General features: G+C 41.3%; 1 non-coding gene across 1 annotated transcript; it reads right to left on the bottom strand.

The window, feature by feature from the left end:
• Nucleotides 1–7,378: 7,378 nt before the first annotated feature.
• Nucleotides 7,379–7,485, bottom strand: LOC142425070 (U6 spliceosomal RNA). The gene has a single exon (XR_012779446.1). It is a non-coding gene; the product is annotated as a U6 spliceosomal RNA (small nuclear RNA).
• Nucleotides 7,486–8,324: the final 839 nt, after the last annotated feature.

The following is an 8,324-nucleotide window of genomic DNA, read 5'->3' on the forward strand; positions in this document are numbered from 1 at the left end:
CAAATTCCTGAACTCTTTTTATGAAGCAAGTATAGCTCTGATACCTAAACTGTTCAGGTTCCCACAAGAATTGTGAACTACAAACAAATGTCCCTAATGAACATCCATGCAAAAATCCTTAACAAAATACTGGCCAATAGGATACAAAGGTATGTAAAACAAATAATTCACTATGACCAAGTGGGATTCAAACCAGGGATGCAGGAGTGGTACAGCATATGAATGGCCATTCTATTATTTGCCACATTGACATGAAAACTTAAAAGAACCGCATGATAATATTGATAGATATGGAAAAAGCATTCAACAACATCCAACACTCATTCCTGTTTAAGACCCTAAAGAAGATAGGAATGGAAGGAAAATTCCATAATATAATACAAGCTAAATATGATTAAACCAACAGCCAACATGGTAGTCAGTGGAGAAAAGATGTAAACAGTCCCACTGAAAAAGGCAACCAGACAAGGATGACCCTTGTCCCCACTCCTATTTTTTAAATCGTACTGAACGTCTAGCTAACAACATAAGGCAAACAAAAGACATCAAAGGTATTCATCTGGGGAAAGAAGAGGCAACACTATCGTTACTCAAAGATTATATGTTTTTATATATTGAAAATCCCCCAAATTCCACAAGTGGAGTGTTGGAAGTAACAGAATACGGCAGAGTGGCAGGATTCAGGATCAACAAACAGAAGTCTATCTGACTGCTTTACACATCAGACAAGATCACAGAAGAGCAAATTAAAAAGGTAGTATCCTTTACAATAGCCAAGCACAAATCGAAATATCTAGGGATACACCTGACTGAAAAAAAGAAAAGATATGTATGAAGAAAACTACAGAACACTATTACAATAAATCAAGAATGACCTCAACAAATGGAAAAATATCCCATGCTTGTGGTTTGGGAAACTCAATATAGTAAAGATATCACTTCTGCCCAAGACACTAAGTAAGTTTAATGCTATCTCAAAACAAATACTATCATCCTTCTTCAAAGAATTAGAATAACTGATTACCCACTTCATAAGGAGAGGGATCAAGCCCAGAATTAACAGAGAACTTCTCAAGAAGAAGGACAAAGTTAGAAGGCTTACTCTAGCTGACTTTAGTCCGTATCATACAGCCACAGTGGTCAAACAATGTGGTACTGGTATAACAACAGAGATTCAGAACAGTGAAACATAGCTGAAAACCCAGAAATGAAAACATCAGCAAACAGACAACTGATTTTTGATAAGGGCCCAAAAAACATCAAATGGAAAGCAGATGCCTCTTCAACAAGTGGTGCTGGGGAAAAATGGATATCTACCTACAGACAAATGAAGATAGACCCTTACCTCACTCCATGAACAAGAATAAACTCAAGATGGACTACATATCACGGGATAAACCCCAAAAATAATAGGAACATTAATGAGGGAATTGGGACAAAACTGAGAACCTTGGCACAGGGAATACATAAGTTATCAGAAATATTGAAGGACGCAAATACAGAGGAATTTCAAATTGACAAACGTGATATACTGAAGATAATTCACCTGTGTACATCGAAAGAATTCACCAAGAGAATAATAAGAGAGACCACAGATTGGGAAAACATCTTTAGCAATGATTCATCAGACAAAGGCCATATTACTAAAATCTACAATATTCTGATAGCTTCCAACAAGAAACAAACTAATTGCCCACTGAGGAGGTGGGCAAATGACCTGAACAGAAGTTTCACAAAAGCAGAAATCCGAATGGCCAATAAACATATGAGAAAATGTTCCAGATCATTAGCCATAAGAGAAATGCAAATTAAAACAAAAATGAGATACCACCTAAAACCCTCAAAGATAGCCCAATTCAAAAAATCAGAAAGCAACAAGTGTTAGAGGGGCTGTGGGGAGACAGGAACTCTCATCCACTGCTGGTGGACCTGTAGGTATGTACAACCACTGTGGAAATCAATCTGGCAACATCTAAAACAGATGGAAATCAAGCTACCATACAACCCAGCAATCCTCCTACTGGGCATATACACAGAAGAGGCAAGAAACAAACCAAGGCCAGACTTCTGTGCCCCAATGTTCATCGCAGCACAGTTCACAATTGCAAGAATTTGGGAACAGCCCAAATTTTCATCAACAGACGATTGGAGCTTAAAAAAACAAACAAAATGGGTATAGTGAAAAAGCTACTATATACAAACATCCCTGCATGAGGACCAGGTAGTATGGCAAGGGCCAGACCAAATCCAAAGGAGAGGGGAAAGGAAAAAAAAAAAGAAAAGAAATGGGTAGTGGGGGAAGAGGGCACTAAAGCACCCAAGGGGAGGGTATTGTTTATATCTCCACAGGGAAAGAGGGACCCGACTTCAACCCAGTGCCTCAAGGTGTGAATGCAACATGCTGGCGTGGAATAGGGAACCAGTGGAGAGGTCTGAGGGACCGGCCCCAATCCCAACTATGTGAACAGCTGCCCCTCCCCTGAGAAGAATTTATTTCGGAGGACAGCACTTAAGCTGAAGCTCAGGGAGAGGGACATGTCTGATCAGAGCACAGAGTAGCAAGTGAGGGGGGAGGGAGAGAATGTGGAGCACATGCTGGTCCACCAAGCCTTGAGGTCGATATTCCCACTCAGAGCAGCCAATCCACAGAGAAGACCACATGGCTGGCCCCACTATGAGACATGACATCCCTCACTGACCCATAACCCTACAGGGGACAATACGGGAAACACTGCGTGGGAATTCTGCCCGATCTGATTCCGCCACACTGAGGCAAAACTAAAGATGTGCAACAGAACAGCAACGGAGTTCCTAGGGAATACCAAAAATAGAATTTCAGGCCAGGGCTTGGCACCCCATCAGACTCAACCAGGAAACACTCCTAAAGGCCAACAAAGAGTCCTTGAACAAACTACAACCTTTTCTTTGTTGTTATTGTTGTTGTGGGTTTTTTTGTCATTGACTTTTTATTGCTGTTATTTTGTTTTCTTATGTTGCGTGGTTTTGATCTGTCTTGTTTTTGTGCATTTTATTATCTCCACATGTCTGTCTAAATAAGGTAGGCTGGATGAGCAATCTGGAGGAGAAAACAACAGGACCGACAGTTCCGGGGGATATGGGAGATGGGGAGGTGGGGGGAAAGGAAGCAGTGTTAAAAACCCAGGGACAAGGGAACAACAAATGATCCAAATCGGTGATGAGGAGGGTGTAGGAGGCCCAGTAGGGCATGATCAAGGGCAATGTAACTGAGAGGAATTACTGAAACCCCAATGAAGGCTAAGCATGATAGTGAAACAAGAGGAAAGTCAAATGAAATAGAGGATAGAGCTAGGAGGCACAGGGCATTTATAGAGCTATAAAGAAAGTCATGCACATATGTAAATATATTTATATATGATGATGGGGAAATAGATCTATGATCATATATTTATAGATTTAGTATTAAGGTAGCAGATGGATATCGGGCCCCCACTCAAGTACTTCCTCAATGCAAGAATACTTTGTTCTATTAAACTGGCATTCCATGATGCTCATCTTCCCGACATGATCACTGAAGACAAAGTGGGTGCATAAACAAATGTGGTGAAGAAAGGTGATGGAGCCCGGCTATCAAAAGATATAGTGTCTAGGGCCTTAAAGACTTGAAGGTAAACAAGCAGCCATCTAGCTCAGAAGCAACAAAGCCCACATGGAAGAAGCATACCAGCCTGTGTGATCACGAGATACTGAAGGGATCAGTTATCAGGCATCAAAAACCCAGAACAAAAATCATATCATTGTGAATGAGGGGGAGTATGGAGTGGAGACCCAAAGCTCATCTGTAGGCAACTGATAACCCCTTACAGAAGGGTTGCAGAGAGGAGATGAGCCAGCCAGAGTACAGTATAGCACCGATGAAACACACAATTTTCTCTAGTTCTTTGGTGGTTCTTTCCTCCCACTATCATGACTTCAATTCTACCTTACAAATCAGATTAGTCCAGAACATGCACACTGCTACAGATAAGAGCCCACAACAGAGGGAATCCAGGATATAAAAACCCCTCAGGTCCAACAATAAGAGTAGAGATGCTAGGAGGATTAGGAGAGGGTGGGGGAAGAAAGGGGGAATTGATAATAAGAATCAACCTATAATCCACTCCTAGGGGGATGAATAACAGAAAAGTGGATAAGGGTCGATGGAGGATGATGTAAGATATGAAAATAATCATCTATAACTTATCAAGGGCTCAAGAGGGAGGGAGAACAGGGGAGGGAGGGGGGAGAAATGGGGATGTGGGAACAGTATTCCTTGAAAATTATGATGGTGGCATATGTGCAAATGTGCTTGACACACTGAATGAATGTCTAGATTGTTGAATTAGTTAGTTTATTGTGCCAACCTGGCCGATAGGCACACGTGGGGTTAATTGAAGGGCAGAGGGATAAATGGCTCAGTGAGCCTTGCCTTTCGAGTTCTTGGGTCTCTTGCTTTGTGATGGCCGCACCAGGGTGGAGCTGCCTTAGCAGTTCCCAGCTTCAGCTGGCAAGGCTGACTTCCTGCAAGACATCCCCAAGCAGAAGCCACATGAACCTACCCCGATGCTGCCCTGGGTGCTAGAGCAACCATGTGGAGACTCCTGCCAGCGCTGAGATGCTTACACATTCAGTGACTCAGCTTCCCTCCTGCAGTCGGCATCATTGCATCTGCTTTGTGAGATGGAGGAGGACTTTGTGGATTGGTGTTGGACATATGGGCTAATGGGTTAATGTTGGACTTGGGGACTTGGGCAGCACTGAGTTGGGATGTTTTCTCGATGCTCACATAACCTTTATATAAAACTCTCTTATACATGAGTTTCTTTGGATTTGTTTCTCTAAAGTACCCAGACTAACACAATTGTGATAAGAGATGTAAGAGCCCCCAATAAAAGTAAGAAAAGAAAAAGAAAAAAAATCCAGATGCTCATTGTCATTAGCCAGCAGAGACATGCAATTCAAAAACAGAGAGGAGAAGACCCAAGTGACAGCTTGGTCACACACACCATGCTATTTCCCTACAAGAAAGAGCGAAGATGCTAAGTGAAACCGATACACATGGCAAAATGGGGACCAAGAACCACCAATGGGAGAAGAAAGTTAGATCAATCATCAAATGGAAGGAGAGATTAATTAAGACTCCAACGAAGAGAGTTATGAACGGTAGACACCCTGACAGTTGGCCTGGTGCAGTGTCACTTTGAGATAAAGGCAGCGGTGCTCCATATGTGAAGAGCACACGAAAGTAGGCGCACAGAATCCCAGTAGGAGGCCAGGAAGCTATGTATACAAACCCAGAGTGAAACACCATGAACAGACATAAACGTTTCTAAGGAAGGATGGTGCGAGAAGAGGCCATAAGCCCCCGTTATCCAAGTGAGCATACGAGAATGAAATGAGCCAAAAAATTGGGGGGGGGGGACTGCTCACCCGCACGCTTCCATCATCATTTGAACCATGGTGCTGTGGGAGTAGACAGCCTGAAATCCTCCACCTGACTAGTGTTTCCATAGTTCATGTACCTCGCATTTGGTTAGTGCCCTGCTCCCATTCTAGAAACTGGAGAAATGCAATCCTTCCTCCGCGGGGTCCCCTTTCCCCCCCAGTAACCAGAAGTATACTCCCCTTTCATCCCCCCTCAAATCTGCACCATTATACCTGTGACCAGACATTTGAGACTTCCCTTCCCTCACCCACACAGTCTTGCCCACCGGGAAAGTATTGGTGTGAACACCCAGACCTGAGACTGGTAAGTGAGACCCCATCGCTGGCCCCTGTGCCCATCTTCCCTTTTGCAAAACAACAAGCAAGAGATCGTGGTACTTCCCTCCAAATTCCATGCAACATCCCATGTCCCACACTCAAACAGCCCCTGCACTTGCACTAAAACCCCTTGCTACCTGGCCACATATTGATAGGTAAATTTACGCATGAGTAGGTCCACCCTGAAATTTGGGTAGTGTGGTAGGTACCTAATCTGGCGTCAATTTAAGGATTAAGAGTGTAGGGGTGGAGTCCACGGCATCAGTCTGGAGATAGCCAATGAGACTTCTGCGGACATGGCCTTCTCCTGAGAATTCTGGGAAATCTGGGACTTCCACCTTGGAAGCGGAAGACACTTCTCTCTCTGCCACTCCCAGGGAGACATTGCAGAAGACAAGCAACACATGGACGCAACCAGACCTCTGAAACAGGAGAAGCCACAGAGATACCCCTGCCAGCACTAAGATGCTTACAATGATGTGGGATCCAAAGACTTTCTACCCACTGGCCTGTGATCTGCATTCGGCGTCATTGCATGTGTTTTGTGAGTCTGAAGAGGACTTTATAAATTGATATCAGAAATATGGGCTAATATCAGACGTATGGAGTTGATCTGCACTGGGTGGAGATGCTTTCTCAATGCTCAATTGCTCTTGTATATAAACCTCTCCCTTACATGCATATGTGTGTCCGTGGATTTGTTTCTCTAGTCTACCCAGACTAACACAGGTAGCAATCCCTAAAAGGCACCATAAAGAAGTTCTGACCTGACTTCTATACAATGCACTAACTGTTAGTATGAATCCAGAAGGGCCCCACAGTCCCACAAGGACCACCCAACATTTGTCACCCAATGTCAGAGAAGGAACCTGTTCTCCCACCTCCGCTGCATTCAGTAAACAAAGGCATACAAGCGTAACTACAGAATACTCACATGAGGATGGGACGATCATCCCAACAAGTGAGACGAAATCATGCCCAGCCAACAGATACTACCAAATTCACGCAGAGACCAGAACCACAGAGAACAAAAATTAAAATAATAAAAATAAAGACAGTATAAATAAAAAAGAAGAAACTAATATCTAGGTACATCAATATAAGCAAATACATCAATACAAAACTAATGTAAATATAACAAAGTAATTAATTTATACCTTAATGCCCCAGAGACAGCAGACAATAATAAATCATATGAAGAAACAGGATAAGATGATTCAGATAAGGGTGCAAAGTAAAATAGCAGAAAATCTTCCTGAGGAAGAGACAGTAATAGAAATATCTGGTAAAGAATTTATATATATATATATATATATATATATATATATATATATATATATATATATATATATATATAATCTTCAAAATAGACCTAGTAAAACACAGATAAAATCCTCAAAGAATTTAAGAAAACACTACTCCAAAAGAGCATGACAAAATAAGTATAAAATTATAACCCCCACACAAACAAAAATAGCAAGTTAGAAATAACAAAAATAAGATAACTCAGTGACAGACACAGACTTGAATCCATAAATAAAGAAAAGAATAAGAAAAGAAGAGAACAAAAAATTTTTTTAGCTTTCGAGTCTGCCGTAAAAATATGGAACGCTTCACGAATTTGCGTGTTATCCTTGCGCAGGGGCCATGCTAATCTTCTCTGTATCGTTCCAATTTTAGTATATGTGCTGCCGAAGCGAGCACGAGGACAAAATTTTTATGTGAACTTGTTTGAAGAACAATCAGGAAAAATAATGAAGAAAAAATATAAAAGCCTAAGAATTATGTGAAACACCTTCTAAAGGAACACTTTATGGGTGATAGTATTCCAGGAAAGGAGGAGGAAAAGAGGATAGTTGAAGATTTTTGGTCCAAAAAGTTCCCAATATTATGAAAGTTGAGAAAGTTTCTATCCAAGAAGCTCAATGAACCTCAGGTAAGAAAGATCCTCCAAAAGAGCTACCAATGTATATCATAATCAAACTTCCCCAAAACAAGGAGAATGGAAGAATTCTGAGAAAACTTGTGGAAAACAAATATGATCTAAAGGGGATACACCCCCCCAAAAAAATCTAAGCTCTACTTGCTGAGCAGAAACCATGCAGCCAAGAAGACAATGACATGACTTGTATAAAATTTTGAAAGAAAAGAATTGTATTGCTTTCCAATTTGAGGGAAAAACTAGGACATTCCCAGGAAAAGATAAGTCAAATAAATTTGCAAAAGTAAGACCACCCTTACAGGAAGCATTAAAGAGAGCCCTTCTGGCACAGAACCAATGATATCACACAACAAACTGAGATAATGGCCCATGGTAATGTTACCCACAGACCAACACAGATAAGGAATTCTCAAAAGCTGCAAAACTAAAAACATGAATCAAGATGTGTCAACTTGTACATGGTAATGACTTCAAAATAAAAAGGAGAAATCAATTTTATCATTACAAAAATTCCAAAGGGTGAGGAAGTCAAGGTGATATCAAGATATATGAGATTGCTTTACAATTAGAACGATAAAGGTAAATTTCAGAGTTAATACTA

The sequence above is a fragment of the Tenrec ecaudatus genome, chromosome 13, assembly GCF_050624435.1.
Source record: "Tenrec ecaudatus isolate mTenEca1 chromosome 13, mTenEca1.hap1, whole genome shotgun sequence".
Taxonomy (NCBI): Eukaryota; Metazoa; Chordata; class Mammalia; order Afrosoricida; family Tenrecidae; genus Tenrec; species Tenrec ecaudatus.